Source organism: Rutidosis leptorrhynchoides, chromosome 11 (assembly GCF_046630445.1).
Source record: "Rutidosis leptorrhynchoides isolate AG116_Rl617_1_P2 chromosome 11, CSIRO_AGI_Rlap_v1, whole genome shotgun sequence".
Lineage (NCBI taxonomy): Eukaryota > Viridiplantae > Streptophyta > Magnoliopsida > Asterales > Asteraceae > Rutidosis > Rutidosis leptorrhynchoides.
In genome coordinates this window covers 61,915,913-61,933,888 of record NC_092343.1, presented here as the reverse complement: position 1 = coordinate 61,933,888, position 17,976 = coordinate 61,915,913, and the positions used below count along the sequence as shown (strand labels likewise).

Sequence of the window (17,976 nt, the reverse complement as noted above, 5' to 3'; positions counted from 1 at the left end):
CTAAATATGATCGTCAATTCCAAATATGATCATCAATTCCAAATTTAGGTTAAGGTGGGTGTGCCAAAGCTAGGAGACTGGGTACCCCTATCTTTATTGATCAAATCGGGCACTCACCAAGCTTTATATCATAACTCTATGGTTTCTCTCATAGTAGGGCGAAAGCATTGACGGAGGGTCGTGCAATTAGGGCCCCACGTGGCTAAATAAGAGGTTCATCAATTCCATAGTTTGGAAGACTTGACTTCCTTGATGAGTGGTTGGGAATCACTCTGAAGTGCTAAAGATGAAACCTTTAGCAATATGGAAGACTTTACATACAAGCCTAGGCCTTTTGGGATCGAGCTTAACTTGAGAGACTTTCCTCCTAAGCTTGGAACACAATAAAACTTGAAAAACTTTACTTTCAAGTTCGGAAGACTTGACTTCCAAAACAACAAATGGGAGGACTCGACTCTCCTGGGAGTGTCAAAGCTTTAAGCTTTTATTCACTCGGATACTTCCCACATAACAAGCTTTTATGCTTATATTGAGAAAAGGTAGGAAGTAGTTACTACGTTTCTATTAATTGATAGATCATAAGGGTGCCATAGCTTTTGGCTATGGCGTGTGTTGTCTAGCAACACTAGCACGAAGCCATTGCTCTTCATCAAGAAGATAGCATACGGTGAAGCTCGATGGCTCCTCTTCCCTCGGTATGATACATCGGTTGAAACATCGTGAAATGATGAGACAACTAATGTCAATATAAAATGGTGTGGATTAGGAAGTCTCCTACACCAAGTAAAATGATATTCGGGAGACTTGACTCCCTATCATGGATGGTGTAACACCCAAATATTTATTGTACAAAGTGTAAATAAGGTGCATGAAGGGTGAGAAGCTGTGTATAATTAAACTATGGTCAGAGACGATTCTGAGCATCATACACGCCACACACATGCATGGAAGCGCGCCGCGCACCCTTTCCCGCTGGCAGTTTCTATTAATTGGATATTTTAGAAGGGCTTTTTAGTCTTTTCACTTGGGGACGAGTTAAAGACCACAAGATCAGTTAGTGGAGTGCCATAACTCCATTATCACCTACCTTTATCCTTTCCATTTAAATTCTAGAGAGAGAAGAGTGTTCTTGAGTGAGAAAGCTCAAATTAAAGAGGAAGAAGTTGATTTCGAGCCAACACGTGTGTATTAAAGTTGTTCATCTAATCACTACCTACGTTGTGATTGTGGTGGTAAGCTCTAATCTTTATTTCCTTATCTTAATTTATTTAAGGGTTAAGGTTTGGGTTAGTGATGAACATAAAACCCATATTTGGTGATATTGGGTGTTCTTGGGTAAGATTGAGTCATGAAGACTCAGTATCAACTAACCTAGGGTTTTAAAGTGTTAATTGGTGTTTATGAGCCTTAATTGGTTAGTTAATTACTAGCACACCTAGATATTTAGTAAATGGGTGTTATGTGGGTTAGTGGATAACCCGACATGAGTGTGTTGACTTTAAATGGTCAATTGGGTAATGGTTGACCTAATTTGGGAAAGTTGGGTGTGAAATACCCCATTTTTGTGGTAGTTAGTGTTGTTGGACCTTAATCGCTAGCTCTTAGTGGTTAATGATGGTCTTGACCTAAAAAGGGCGGTTTCTGTGTAAGTGGGGTATTTAATGCATTAAGTCATTAAATGCACATGAGTAAGTTGTTGGCGTTTAGTCCAACTAGTTTATGTGTTGATCGAGTACTTATTGTATTATGTACTTTACCTTGAAGCTCGCGGAAGTATAGAACCATCACCGAATTTTTAAGGTGAGTGGAATAATTATGCGTGTACGTATATAATGTATTTATTTGTGTAGCGTGGAATGTGGAATTGTCGCCGTGTTCAAGACACCACATTCTATGTAACGAGTGGAATTGTCACAGTGTTCAAGTCACCACTCATTGATTTGATTGACATGTGGAAAAGTCGCGGTGTTTAAGACAACACATTGTCATGGGAGTGGAATTGTCACGGTGTTCAAGACACCACTCATTTGATTTGATTGACATGTGGAATTGTCGCAGTGTTCAAGACACCACATTGTCATGGGGGTGAGTTAGTCGCGGTGTTCAAGACATCACCCGGGGAATTAGTGATTACGCGGCGTATGTACACTAATGGATGTTATGAACTTCGCCGGTCTTTCGCGAGTACCGTTCCCTTGTATGATTGGTTAACCATGGTTGTGTGAATTTTGTATTAGCATATTTAATTGTGAACTATATGCTTTTGGTTTCGCTAGCTTATTATGAATTGCGGATATTGGTTTATGCATAATGTTTGCATAGTTGTCGAATTGATAGCTTGTATGCGGTATTGTGTAAGTGATTGCAAGTAAGTAGGTTATATATGTATATGTATAATTATTGCATTCACTAAGCTTTAGCTTACCCTCTCGTTGTTTACCTTTTTATAGGCTCCGGCGTGGACAAGGGTAAGGGCGTTCGTTTGGATTAGTGATCCCGCTTTGTCTTGATAAGGGACGCTTTTTGGATGTGTTAACTTTTGAAGTTTGACCGAGATTTGGGTAGATTAACCCCCAAACATCATGCTCTAGTGTCGTTTAGAATTTAAACTAATTCGGTTGAAACTTGTATTTTGTATGAAACTCGTAATTTGGGCATACGTGGGCCCGGTGTCGTAAAGCTTCTTTTATTATTGGAATGTGTTAGTTTTACAAATTATAACATGTTGTGAAAAGCGTTTCGTCTAAATATGTCGGGAAGTCAGAGATCTTTAATTGAAATTTGGCAAAACTGGACAGAAGCTAAAACAGCTTGTGCACGCCGCGCACAAGGGGTGTTGCGCACCGCGCACCCCTTTGTAAAAAAAAAAATTTCTTACTGTTTACGGTTGGATAACGGGTTGGGTTTTTACATGTGGTATCAGAGCATGGTCTAAGGGATTTAGGCAACTTGAGATAGGTGTCTAGACTTAGACTTTATTGTGTATGCGCTTTATGTGGGACTTGTAGGAGACGGGTCGGACCGGGGATTGGTTAGTGCCTAGGTTTAGGTGAACTAACTATGCGCTAATTGTTTTGTATTGTATTATGAAATCATCAAGCGAGATAGACGTTGTACTAGCAAGTTAATGCGACGTGTTCGCGTAACAATGATTAGCTACCATTGTTACGAGTTCAAATCGTGTCAAACAAGCGATGTACGACGATTGTTGAGCAAGATGGGGCGGTGAGGTGTACATGTATATATTTGTGTCTTGTCCTCTTGTTTCATTGTTTAATCTATTTCCGTTTTATAGTATGAAGACGAGAAACGGATCCGAGAACAATGATGGAGGTACGAGTGAGGATGTTGAGTTCACGGCCAAAGTTGAGGCCATCTTTAAACGTCAAAAAGCGGAGTTTCTCGAAGACGTTAAGAAGATGTTTCTAGATACGATTGACGAGCAACTCGTCATTGTAGTAAAGGAGCAAATTAAAGTTGTCCTTCAAGAGGATAATGTTGGAAGTCAGGACTTCTTTTATAAGAATTTCAAGGATTCGCAACCTCCCACTTTTGATGGCGAAAGGGATCCCCTAAAAAGAAATCGTTGGATCTCTGATATGGAGGGGGCTTTTCGAACTTGTGAATGCCCTCTCGAAAAGAAGACGAGGTATGGTTGTAGCATGTTACGGCGTGATGCCAAGTTGTGGTGGGACGCGAAAATCCAACTTTATGGTGAAGAACAATGCATGGATTTCACTTGAGATGAGTTCAAGGCGAAGTTTTTCAATGAGTACCGAACTTCGGCCGATCTTACTAGACTTAAGGACGAGTTGCGTGCCTTGAGGAAAGGGTCGATGGATTTGAACACTCTCAAATCTGTTTTCTTGTCAAAGACCCAATTTTGCCCGGAGTATGTCGAGAATGATAAAATGTTGAAGGAAGACTTCTATCGAATCTTGAACGACAACTATCAAGATAAGATTAGTATAAACGTGGTGAAAAGCTTTGATGAGTTGTTTGATATGGCCAAAGGTTTTGAGTCGCTCGCTTTGAGAAAGAGTGGCTCCACTTTTGGCAAAAGGAAGTTCGAAGCTACTAGTCATTCGAACAAGAAGAGTAAAGGTGCAACCGAGAGTGTTGGTAGTGTGAAGAAAGGGGCTTCCGGAGCTTTTCCTTATTCTTGTCACAATTGTGGACGAAGGGGACATATGGCCCGTGATTGTACCAAACCATCTACTACAACCAAACTCACTTGTTATAATTGTGGTAAAGAAGGGCACCGAAGGCCGGAGTGTCCCGAGTTGCGGGATGATCATGTTAAGAAGTTGAAGATGGCGGCGGGTACGGCTCGGGGACGAAATTACTTAATGACCCATGATGAGGCCAAGCAATCAAACGAAGTTGTCTCAGGTACTTTCATGGTTAACTCTAATCTGGCAATGATCCTATTTGATAGCGTTGCTAATTTATCGTTTGTTTCTCCAAGTTTTGTGTCTAAGCTAGATAAACCGCTAGCTAAGTTAAGTCATCCGGTAGAAGTCAAAATAGCGGATGGTAAGACGGTGCTAGGGGTTGATGTGTGTAATGATTGTGATATTGTGTTTGGTTTCGAAACGTTTAAAATTGATCTTATCCCGATGACCTTGGGTGAATTTGATATTGTCGTTGGTATGGATTGGCTCGATCGTTATAGAGCCGATATTGCATGCCATGAAAAATCTATTCATGTGAAGACCCCAAGTGGGGGAGAGTTAATTATTCATGGCGAGAGACGGAGAAGACTTGTGCCATTATGCACTTATGCACGGGCACGTCGTTTTCTTGTTAGTGGTGGCATGGATTTCCTTGCTCATGTAGTTGATACTCGCGAAGAGCCACCATCCATTAGTGAAATTCCGGTGGTTAATGAATTTGAAGACGTTTTTTCGGATGAATTGCCGGGTGTTCCGACGAAAAGACTAGTTGAATTTCGCATTGAGTTAGTTCCGGGGGCTACTCCCATTGCTAAAACTCCTTATCGTTTAGCACCAATGGAAATGCAAGAGTTGTTAAATCAAACCCAAGAATTACTTAAAAAGGGTTTTATTCGACCGAGTGCTTCTCCATGGGGTGCTCCGGTTTTATTCGTGAAGAAGAAGGATGGTAGTATGCGGATTTGCATTGATTATCGTGAGTTGAACAATGTGACAATCAAGAATCGTTATCTATTACCTCGGATTGACGATTTGTTTGATCAACTCCAAGGCATGACTTACTTTTCTAAAATCGACTTACAGTCCGGCTATCACCAAATGCGGGTCCGTGAGGAAGATATTGAGAAAACGGCCTTTCGAACTCGTTATGGGCATTTTGAGTTTGTAGTTATGCCTTTTAGTCTTACGAATGCACCGGCGGCATTCATGGATCTTATGAACCGAGTGTGACAACCTATGTTGGACAAGTCGGTGATTGTGTTCATTGACGACATACTTGTCTATTCGAAGAGTATGAAGGAACATGAACATCATTTGCGTGGTGTGTTGAAGACGTTGCGGAAGGAGAAGTTGTATGCAAAATTCTCCAAATGTGAATTTTGGCTAAGGGAAGTTCAATTCCTTGGTCATATTGTGAACAAAGATGGTATTCAAGTAGATCTGGGGAAGATTGAGATGGTAAAGAGTTGGGGACGACCGACTACTCCTACCGAAATCCGAAGTTTCCTCAGATTAGCCGATTATTATCGTCGGTTTATCCAAGACTTTTCTAAAATCGCTTCTCCTTTGATGAAGTTGATGAGAAAGAACGCGAGATTTAATTGGGAGAACGAGAAAGAAATTGCTTTTCAATTGTTAAAAGAGAAGTTATGTCAGGCTCCGGTGTTAGTGTTGCCGGAAGGGGTAGAAGACATGTCTGTTTATTGTGATACGTCTTTAAATGGGCTCGGGTGTGTTCTAATGCAAAGAGGTAAAGTCATCGCTTACGCCTCTCGATAATTAAAGGAACACGAAATGAGATATCCGACTCATGATCTTGAGTTGGCGACGGTTGTTTAAGCGTAAAAAATTTGGCGCCATTATTTGTACAGTGTCAAGTGTACGATTTATTCGGATCACAAGAGCTTAAAACATCTTTTTGATCAACGAGATTTGAATTATCGTCAACGTAGATGGATGGATGTGGTGAAAGACTATGAGTGTGAAATACTTTATCATCCGGGTAGGGCGATTGTGGTCGCGGATGCGTTAAGTCAGAAGAGTCAACATCTGGCAATACGAGTAGGGTCGTTACGCATGATTATTACTAACGATTTTCTTGTAAAGCTCGGTGAGATTCAAATTGAAGCTTTTGTTAACAATAAGCATGAGGAACGAATCGTGGGGCAAACGGAGTCTATTACTTTAGGTCCGCATGGTTTGTTGTCCTTTCAAGGACGAGTGTGGGTGCCTACAATGGGAGATTTCCGACGAGTGCTACTTGATGAAGCACATAAGTCGAAGTATTCCATTCATCTGGGCGCGACAAAAATGTATCTTGATTTGAAGAAAGAGTATTGGTGGACGGGCATGAAACGTGATGTTGTAAAGTATGTTGAACAATGTGTCACGTGTTTACAAGTTAAGGCCTAGCACCAAAAGCCGTATGGTAAGTTACAACTGTTGGAAGTCCTGAAATGGAAATGGGAGCACATTACCATTGATTTCATTACAAAGTTACCAAAGACGGCAAGAACCCAATTTGATTCGATTTGGGTGATAGTTAATCGGTTGACGAAAAGTGCCTTGTTTCTTCCCACTCGGGAAATGATATCATCGGAGACTTTGGCTAAATTATTTATCAAGGAGGTGATATCGAGGCATGGGGTTCCTATATCTATTATTTCGGATCGAGACACTCGTTTCACATCTCAGTTTTGGAATAAGTTTCATGAAGATGTGGGTACACAATTGAGAATGAGCACGACGTACCATCCTCAAACAGACGGTCAAACCGAACGTACGAATCAAACATTAGAGGATATGTTACGTGTGACGACCCGAAAATTTCCGACCAAATTTAAACTTAATCTTTATATGAAATCGACACGATAAGCAAAGTCTGTTAGATTGAATCTCAAAAGTTTTGAACTGTTTCATATATGCAATTGACCTTCGACCATTTCCGAAAATTCGCGAACAATTATTATAAATAAATAGATATATGTAAATATAAATGTAAGTAGTGGAAATAATAAGATATAATTGAATCATTAGAATTTAATATGTAAATTAACAAATAGAATGAATAAGTTACTAATATATATGAATCTATATATAATTTCTATTAATAAGTATAAATATATTGTAATATATATATAAAAGATATAAATATTATGTGTTGAAATCTATCATACCTATTTCTATTATGAAATAATATAATATAGCAAATAGATATATAATAATTATATATATAAAACATTATTAAAGTATTCATATTTACATATATAATATATGATGTAACAACAAGTTAAAAATATGATAGTAATGACAAACTATAATATTACTACTTTCATTATTATCAATATCCTTATTAGTGGTATTAACAAATGTTAAATATTAAAATTTTAATAAATTTAAGATTTTGATTATCGAATAAACACTTAAATATAAGTATTACTATAAGAATGATTAAAAGTTGTGATTTAAATATTATTTAACATCATGATTAATATTATTATTGTTATTAATATTATTACTTTTAGAATTATAATTACCATTATTATTAAAGTCATTATAAACATTATCATATAAATAATACAATTTACCATTAATATTGTTAATAATGATTATTATTATTATCATAATTGTTAATATTATTATTAGTTATTATTATCATTATTAACATAATTACTAAAAGTTATCATTCTTATTTAAAATTATTATTACTTTTATCATTTTTCTTATTAGTAGTATTATTTTGTGATTAGTATTATTAACATTATAATTATTAATTCAATTATTATTATTATTATTATTATTATTATTTTAATATTAATGTATCATTATTATTAATATCAATTATTAATGTTGATTAATTAAATATAGCATATAATCTGAATCAGATTTGCATTGCGATTTATCCTTATCTTTTCCCTCTTCAAAAATTCGTTTTTGGCTACTAGAATCCAAATGGTCGATCCCCTTTATCATTATCAAACAAATTCTGTTACGAGTAGTTTTCAACTATATTTTTTTTTATTTTTTTTTATGCTTCTGTCGACTGAAATCCCTTATAAAGCTCGACAAATTCATGTGGTAATAATTCATTCAATCTTCTATCATCTATTATAAATAATACACTACCATTAGATGTTTTTAAATCGATCAAATGTTACAAAATAAACAAGAACATACTTGATATCTCTGTTCTTGTAATTTTTTCTCAATTCTCGAATTTCAATGAAACTTGAAAATGTAATAATGCAATTCTGTTAGGAATCGTCCAGTTAAACTTTCTGTAAAGATTCAAGGTCCAATTTTATCTATCGAATTCTAATTTTGGAGTCAAACATATAAATTAAAAAGTTAAACTATTTGTTCATAAGGAAATTCGAGTTCATTTTTGAGTTTATGGAACAATTGTTGATTTCTAAAGTTTGTATACATGATTTCCAAACTATTTTGTGTAGAAAGTTTTAGTTAAAACGTTCTCATAAATCGAGTTCAAATTTTTTTTTCTTCTTTATAGCAGCGACGGGCTGCAGCATATATTTTTGTTGTTGTTGTTTTGTTAATCTAATTATTAATAATTAATTAGTTGTTTCAAATTCAATATAACTTCCTAATTCAAACCGTTAAATCATTGTTAAGTTATCAAAAGAGTTTTATGGGTTTGATAAATTGTAGAAGATGAAGAAGAGGGGAAAACAGAAATACGATTTTTTATAAAAGTGGTATTCAATAATAAACAGAAAAACTGATATGGTGTACTGGTTTGGAAACGTTATGGGGTAGCGGGTGGTCGTGGGTTCGATTCCCGTCTGCAGCATATCTTTTTACTCAAAGATTTAAAGGGTATACTTGTTATTTTATTATTATTATTATTATTATTATTATTATTATTATTATTATTATTATTATTATTATTATTATTATTATTATTATTATTATTATTATTGTTATTGTTATTATTATTGTTGTTATTGTTTATAATTGCTATTATTACTAAGCATCATAATTATTATTAGTATTGTAGTTATTATTATTATTATTATTATTATTATCATAATTATATGTATTATAACCATTATGATTATTATTATTCTTAATAGTATTATTAATACACTTATTATTGTTAATTTTATCATTTAAGTATGATTTATTATGATTAGGATTATGATTATGATTATTATTGTTATTATAAAAGTAATACCAGTTATAATTATTTTCACTAATATTAGTATTAATATCATTTTTGTAATTATTAATATTACTACTATTATTAACATAAGTATTTTTTTTCAATATCGTTATTATTATTAGTATTATCATTATCAAGAAAGTTATTATTATTAGTAAATCATTATTTTCAAAACTATCATTTTTGTTACAGATAAATATTTTGACCTAACATATATATTATAATTGTATTAATAGTTTATATACCTATATATAACACATATTAACATTATTTACACAAATATGTATATATAACAAACCAATAAATTTTAGATATAATACTAACTATATATATACGGATATATTAATATAATTAAATATATAGATATTAATCATTTTAAATATATATACAACATAAATAACTATATAAGTAATAGTCATTCTCAAATATATATATATATATATATATATATATATATATATATATATACAAATTAAATAAATAATATATAAAGTTATAATATATGAAATTGTTCAGTTACGATTATATGTATTAATGAATACACAAATGATATAGGTTCGTGAATCCGAGGCCAACCTTATACTTGTTCAATGACGTCATATGTATTTTTACTACAAAATACAGTATTGTGAGTTTCATTTGCTTCCTTTTTAAATGCTTTTGCAATATATATTTTTGGGACTGAGAATACATGCGCTGCTTTTATAACTGTTTTACGAAATAGACACAAGTAATCAAAACTACATTATATGGTTGAATGATCGAAGTCGAATATGCCCCTTTTTGCTTGGTAACCTAAGAATTAGTAAACCGATCTACTAATTGACGCGAATCCTAAAGATATATCTATTGGGCCTAACGAACTCCATCCAAAGTACTGGATGCTTTAGTACTTCGATGTTGTTTTTATCATGTCTGAAGGATTTCCCGGAATGATAGGGGATATTCTTATATCCATCTAGTTAATGTCGGTTACCATGTGTTCAATCCATATGAATGATTTTTTATCTCTATGCATGAGACGTATATTTATGAGAACTGAAAATGAAATCTTGTGGTCTATTAAAATTATGAAATGATTATTTATGATAAACTAATGAACTCACCAACCTTTTTGGTTGACACTTAAAGCATGTTTATTCTCAGGTATGAAAGAAATCTTCCTCTGTGTATTTGCTCATCTTAGAGATATTACTTGGAGTCATTCATGACATATTTCAAAAGACATTGCATTTGAGTCGTCGAGTTCATCAAGATTATTATTAAGTCAATTATAGATGGATATATTATGAAAGAGTATGCATGCCATCAACTTTCGATGTAAATGAAAGTTTGTCTTTTAAAAACGAATGCAATGTTTGTAAAATGTATCATATAGAGGTCAAGTACCTCACGATGTAATCATATGTTATTGTATTCGTCCTTATGGATTAGGACGGGTCGCTTCATGTGGTATCAGAGCGGTGGTCTTAGCGAACCAGGTCTTGCATTAGTGTGTCTAACTGATAGTTGTTTAGATGCATTAGTGAGTCTGGACTTCGACCGTGTCTGCATGTCAAAATCTTTGCTTATCATTTCTAGTCGAAAATCATCTTCTTATCATCCTTAGGAAATTACCTGCTTATCATTCTTAGTCTAGACATGTCTTACTGCCTCTATTGCAAAGACAGTGTATAGATAAATTCATATCTTAGCGTATCTGTTATTGTTACCTTTGCCTGACAGCTTCCGTAGATTCCTCCGTAACTTATGGGATTTTAGTATTATATATGCATATGTAAATTATGTATTGCAGGGTACTAATCTACATCCTATAATCTATTTCTTATCAAAAATCCTTCATCTGATCGTACGAGATGAATCCCTCAACCAGTTCGAGTCCCTCAGATTTCGATAGCTATTCCGATAGTTATTCCGACAGCTATTCCGACATAGATGTTCACCTAAGCTCCAAAAGCAGTGTCACCAGAAGGAGTCAACCAATTCATCTAATGGGTTCGTAGTCGACTTAATCAATGGAGACGCGAAGAAGGCGATCCCTTCCACCAACCGAATTCACCTATTGGCGAAGAACCTGAAGCACTTACCGGCGAACCAGTCCGAAACACCATTTTCACCATCATTTCCCGAATATCTCGCCATGATTATATAATATCTCAAAATTTGAAACCTTATTCATCTGCTCGTTTCGACTGACAATCATTTCGAAATAATAGAATAAGTCAACGAACTTCGAGCTCGAGTAATCAAATTGGAGAATATGGTGCAAAATTTACCAGCTTCAGCAACATCATCGGCACCAACAGTACCATCAGTAATAGCACCAGTACCATCAACAATCCATGCCTCAACATCTCATTCTGTACCTCGAGTATAATCATTGTTCTACGTATCGTTCTACATCAATTATCTTCGTTCTTCATGGCGATTAAGTAATCTCTAAATGTTTTAGAGATTATGTATTCTAGTTCTAACGGTAAACCAAATGAGTTTAATATCATATTAACTCAATGAATTCATGATTACATCTGGAAAAAATATATATGTATATATGTTTTCATAAAGATTGTAATTAAAAATTATTTCGTACAAAGTGTTAATTGTGAAAATATTTTAACGGGTAGGTAATACCCGAGGAATATTCAGATTTCACATTAATAAGTTACACTGTACATTCTTCGAAGCTGATTCAACAGTCGTTTACTATCTTACTTACATCCACTGATATACAAATCCGTTCACCACGGAATAACCATATTCATCCAATTTCATATTTGGATTTTGACCTATCAGAATCTGACAAGTGGCATAATGAAGAAAACATTGGACAAAATAAAATTTGTTAGAAACAAACAAATTAACTATGAGAAATTTTGTTAAGAATCCACGCTAACAAAATCCTAGCTAACTGTTCCTAGCTAACTGTTAATTCCTTATTGTACATTTTATTTATCGCAATTTAATTATCGCAATTTATATTCTCGCAATTTTATTTATCGTCATTTAATTTATGTTATTTATTTTACGTACTTCAAATATCGGGACACGTATACAAGGTTTTGACATATCATATCGACGCATCTATATATTATTTGGAATAACCATAGACACTCTATATGCAGTAATAATCGAGTTAGCTATACAGGGTTGAGGTTGATTCTATAATAATATATATAGTTTGAGTTGTGATCGAGTCTGAGACATGTACACGGGTCACGATACGTATTAATTAATTCGAATAATATATATTAAACTATATATGAATTGTTGTACTACTAATTGTGGACTACGAACTGTGGACTACCAACATTGGACAATTAAAAATGAATTAAAATATTGATTATAACATATGAAACTAAACAATTCTTCAAGTTGCCACTTGACTTCATCCTAAACCTCATTTGATATAGGAGCGCCGCTTTTTAAGATCAAAAGCGCCGTTTCTGGATCAAAAGCGCCACTTTTGTATCTGAATGCAGTTTTCTCAGTTTTAAGTCCATTTTGACCCGTTCACAAACTATTTTTGATATTTTCCAGTCTACCCATATGCATGAAATGCAACTACATGCAAATGCAACTAACCAAAGGAATATCATACAATCCTAAATGAAATGAAACTAATTGATACTTTGTACACAATTGCGAAAAGTTGTTAACGAGTCTATCACCCGACTCTCATCCTCTTGAAATTTCAACTAATACCGGGGTGGTAAACCTCCCCTCCCTTTGAACTAAGGGAAACATTTTCATGACGACCATCATCAAGCATTAAAACTAACCAATCGTTTGTTACTTTAGCTTCATTAATTAACTCCTTGAGTTTGACTTTTTCACGTTTTGACAAGTTCGAAACTAGGCGTTTTCTCAAATGTTCATCCTTTTTGGATGAAGCCCAATGTACCCGCCCATACTATTTCCTCATGGACTTATAAATTATGTCAATTTGATCTTTGGCCTTACTTGAGGTTCTTTTGGTCAATCCCCCGCCACATTTAGTTGGTGAACCAACTTGTTTTGTGCTTGTGATCATTGCACACTAGCACCAATTTGTGGTGTGGTCAAGGGTGTTGGTGACAATTTAACATATTTGCTCTGTATGCTCATGCATTTTCATTTTTCTCTATGAGTTAATTTCTTAGTTCTAAAGTCAAAGAAAGAACACGCGGTTGCCAAGAATGACCTTCTCAAAACTAGGGGTACAATCGGGTCTTCCTTAATATCGACAATGACAAAATCAATTGGAAATTCTATGTCCCCTACTTTTACTATTAGGTCCTCGGTGATCCCCACACTAGAGCTAATGGATTAGTCAATTAACTTAACTCCCATTGTAGTGGGTGAAAGGTCACCTAAGCCTAACCTTTTATAAATGGAGTAGGGCATGAAGTTAATACTTGCCCCCGAGTCGGCTAAGGATGTAAACATCTCCGACCCGTTCACATTGCAAGGGATAAGGAAAGGTCCGGGATCCCCCATTTTTGTTGGTAGGTTACACTTCTTTAAAATTCCATCACACTCCTTTTTTCAAGAAAGCGGTGGACGCTTGCTCAACATCTCCCTTTTTGGCCATGAGTGTCTTCAAATTTTTTCCATAATAAGGCATATTCTGAAGTACCTCCGCCAAGGGGAGTTTAACATAAATGTTTTCGTTATCGGTTAGAGTTGACTTACAATCCACATCCTTTTGAAGTGTAGGAGGCAACAGTTGAGGATGTGAGACCGGTGTCTCATTTTTCTCCTTGGTTGATGTAGCAAAAACCTCAAACTCGTTCTTTTGCTCCTTTGCATTCAAGACATTTTTGATCTTTAGCTCTTTCTCAACCTTTCCCAATTTGATTCGCTCAAAAATCACCCTTTACTTCCTTGCATGTCGACTCGGTAGCCTCCATGGACATTACACTTTTAACTTGATAAGGAGTGAACTTTGCATCTTTCGAATTATCCGAAAATGTGAATACCCCAAAATCCATTGTATCGATTTCCAATGCTCCATCCCAATCAAGCTTTTCCTCATCAACATCGAACGTAAAAACATGAGGATAATCGGTTTGATCCTCCTCTTCAATTGAAGCAATCGAATTCACTTGAGCATAATCATCATTGGGATTTGATGAACTTGCTTGGTTGTTGTGTTGGTTGGGAGTGTTGCTTTCGATAGGAATAACTCTCGTATTATTGTGGTTGTGGTGTTGTTTGGTGTTGTTGAGATTCTTGGTTGTTTCGGTTATTGTTGTAGTCATTGTTTGGGTTAACCTGAGTGTTTGAAGGTAAAGTTCCTTGTGGACTTTTGGCAACTTGGTTTGAAAGTCTTCCAACAGTACTTTCTAGGTTTTGAAATGAAACTTGTTGGTTTCGTATTTGTTTCTTCAAGAACTCATTCTCTTTTAGTAAAAATGCTTTGGTTGATTCTACCTTTTTGATATAATTTTGTATAATTTCTTCTAAACTCTTGGAAGGTTGGGATTGTTGAATGTTTTGTTGAGGTTGTTGATTGTAACCTTGGTTATTTTGAGGTTGACTATAACCTTGGTTGTTTTGATAATTCGAATTGGATTGGTTGGTATAAGGTTGATTGTTGTAAGGTTGTTGGTTTTGGTATTGGAAGTTGTTGTTTCGGTTTTGGTTATAGTTGTTATTGTAACTTTGATTTCGGTGTTGGTTTTGGTTTGTAAATCCGGGTGGTGTATTGGTTTGATTGTTGAACGAGACTTGCTTTTGGTTAGAATTATAGTAGCTTTGGTTTGATGTTCCACCCCGTTGATAGTTTTGATTACAAACGTAGTTGACATGAGCATCCGAATTCATAGGAATGTCATCCAAATAGACATGGTTACATTGATTAATTTGGGGACAATTCTGGGTGACATGTGGTCCTTCGCACCTTTGACAACCTACTTGCATTGCAACTACCAATTGTTGTAGCTTTTTCAACTCTTTCCCATACATTTGAAATTGATTATTTAAGCTTGCAAGAGTGACTTGACTATTGTCACTCTCCACTTGAGCTACACTTTTCCTTGGTAAATCTCGTGGTGAAGGGTTCCATTCATAAGTGTTGACCGACATATCCTCTAACATGGTTTCGACTGCATTAGGTGACTTATACATAAAAACTCCTCCCGAAGATGCATTGGGAGTTTGTCTTGTGAAAGCATTTGTACCCCGGTAGAATGTGTTGATGTATTCTTTCTTAGTCAAACCATGAGGTGGACAAGCTCTTAGAATTTTCTTGAATCATATCCATGCATCATACAAGGACTCATCATTCCGTTGAGTGAATCCATTAATCTATATTCTAAGGCGCTCCTCCTTTGATGGTAAGAAAAAGTGATTGATAAAAGATTTGGTTAAATCTTGAGAACTCCTAATAGAATCGGAAGGTGGGTTCTTTAACCACACCTTCGCATCACCTTGAGGAGTAAAGGGGAAGCGTCATCGGTAACATCCTTGTTCTTGTAGATGTCACAAATATCATTAAATTGTTGAATGTGTTTAAACGGATTTTCCTCTATCAACCCATGAAATAGCGTATCCTTAATCATTGTAAAGAAGTTTCCCTCGATCTTCCAATTATCGGCCCCAATTGGTGGTTTTGTAATGGCGGGAGGCACCAAGGTAGGTGCAACCAACCTAGCATTCCACATCGGAGTGTCATTTGGATCATTTTGTTGCTCTTGATTAACCGGTAGACCATGAACATTCGGATTACCTTCTTCACCTCCATCCGTATCTTCTAAACAAAATGGCAAAACCTTAAAATATTTCCTTAATACCCTTTCTTCTCTACGCTTGTAAACCTCGTGCACGTGTTTCTCCAGATCGGAAAATGGATGTGTTAACTCTTGATCCTTTTGGGATCTTGTTTTCATACACCAAAGTACCTATCCTTCAATCACAATACAAACACAAACAGTTTTCTAAACACAAAATAGAAATATAAAAACAAGAAAAGTAACTTTTGTAAGGGTAAACCCTTACAAAAGGATCAGACGATTGAAAGCTTAAACCAAATATCCCACTAGCTAACCGCTCCCCAGCAGAGGCGAAAAGAAATTGATGATGCGTATGGAACAATACATCATGTACCCTCTAAATTTATACAAGATTCAAACACTACAAATAAGCACACACAACTAACGAGCAATTAGAACCCGGTTATTATAGCACTTTAATGTAAGTATTCGTTTCAAGTTCGTCCCAAGAGAGCGGTGTAAGTAGAATAATTGAAACTATTAATTGTCCTAGGGTTTGTTTGATTGGGGGGTTTTGATTGATTTTAATTAACAACAAAAACGTATGCAAGTAAACAAACTTAAACTTAACAATTAAGACAAGTAATAAGTAACTAAATAGTGAGAATTAATTCAATTAACTAAGTAGTGTTCACTTACCTAATCCTCTCTATGCTTGGATTGGCCAGTTTTACCCAAATTGTTATCGCACTAGTTGTTGAACTATTAAATGTTTAGCATTACTGCCATACCTTAATCGATTTACACTTTGCAAACTCACATAAGCATTGTATTCTAAGATCAAGTTAAGTACGAACGGTTATTGAGATTATGCTTTGGTTTAAATCACTTAGAACCCTTCAACTAACGAAATCACTTAAGATAATTGAACACCACTATGTTGACTAAAGGCCAATTGAAAACCAACACAAATCAAGAACACAATCAATTGAAATCGTCAATCTAGTTGTCTAGATCACCTAAGGTGTTGAAGCACAAATTGATTCACTTCTCAAATCACTAAGAGAGCTACTCAATCTATGTAATCAAAGTAAAACCTAAAACAAATCATAGCAATGGACCTCATAGCTAACACAATACCACTTGCTCATGTATTTCATTCAAACAACTTCATTCAATTGATTTAGGGGTAAATCTTTGCATTAGAGATTCATAGATACGCAAACACAATGGATTTAGCCAAGCATGGCTAAGATTACACAAATCATAAGCACTGAAACACAAATAAACATCATATTTAGTTATTACAAGTAATTGATTCAAAACTAGAGTAAAAAAGGTGGAGATTACAACCCAAATTGAAAGAAAAGAAGATCTAGAGCTAAAACTATAATGGAACTTGAGCTTGTTTCCTTCAATTCACCTTCAAACTACAATAGATGATGAAATTAGGGTTTTAGAAGTGAAAATCGGACTTGGAATTACAGCTCTCTTCCAAATGACCTAATCTCTTTCCATTTATAGAGCTAAAAATTCTGGGCTGAATAGCGACAGGAGCGCTGCTTTTGGCTCAGGAGCAGCGCTTTTGGCTCTCTTCAGGAGCGCCGCTTTTATGCTTAAGTGCGGCGCTTTTGTGGTAAGAGCGGCTCTTTTCGCATTAAGGAATGGCGCTTTTGGCTACTGGTGGAAAATTGTGCCAAAACGTATGCAGGAACGTCGCTTTTCGTTGAGGAGCAGCTCTTTCGGTCATCAGGAGCGGCGCTCTTATCTTAGGTGCGGCGCTTTTGGAGCTGATTTCTGCAGTTGCCATTTTCTTTGCCTCTTTTGATCAAGACTTGGTCAATTTTACACCAAATCAAGCTTGTAGTCTTGAACCGACACTTTAGCACAGATAATCAACTTTTGGCCCCAATGATCCTCAAAACCG

The 17,976-nt window shown here is 35.3% G+C and overlaps 1 non-coding gene across 1 annotated transcript; it reads left to right on the top strand.

Moving 5' to 3' along the window:
• Positions 1-15,553: 15,553 nt before the first annotated feature.
• Positions 15,554-15,660, top strand: LOC139878882 (small nucleolar RNA R71). Its single transcript, XR_011769742.1, has one exon. It is a non-coding gene; the product is annotated as a small nucleolar RNA R71 (small nucleolar RNA).
• The last annotated feature ends 2,316 nt before the right edge of the window (positions 15,661-17,976 follow it).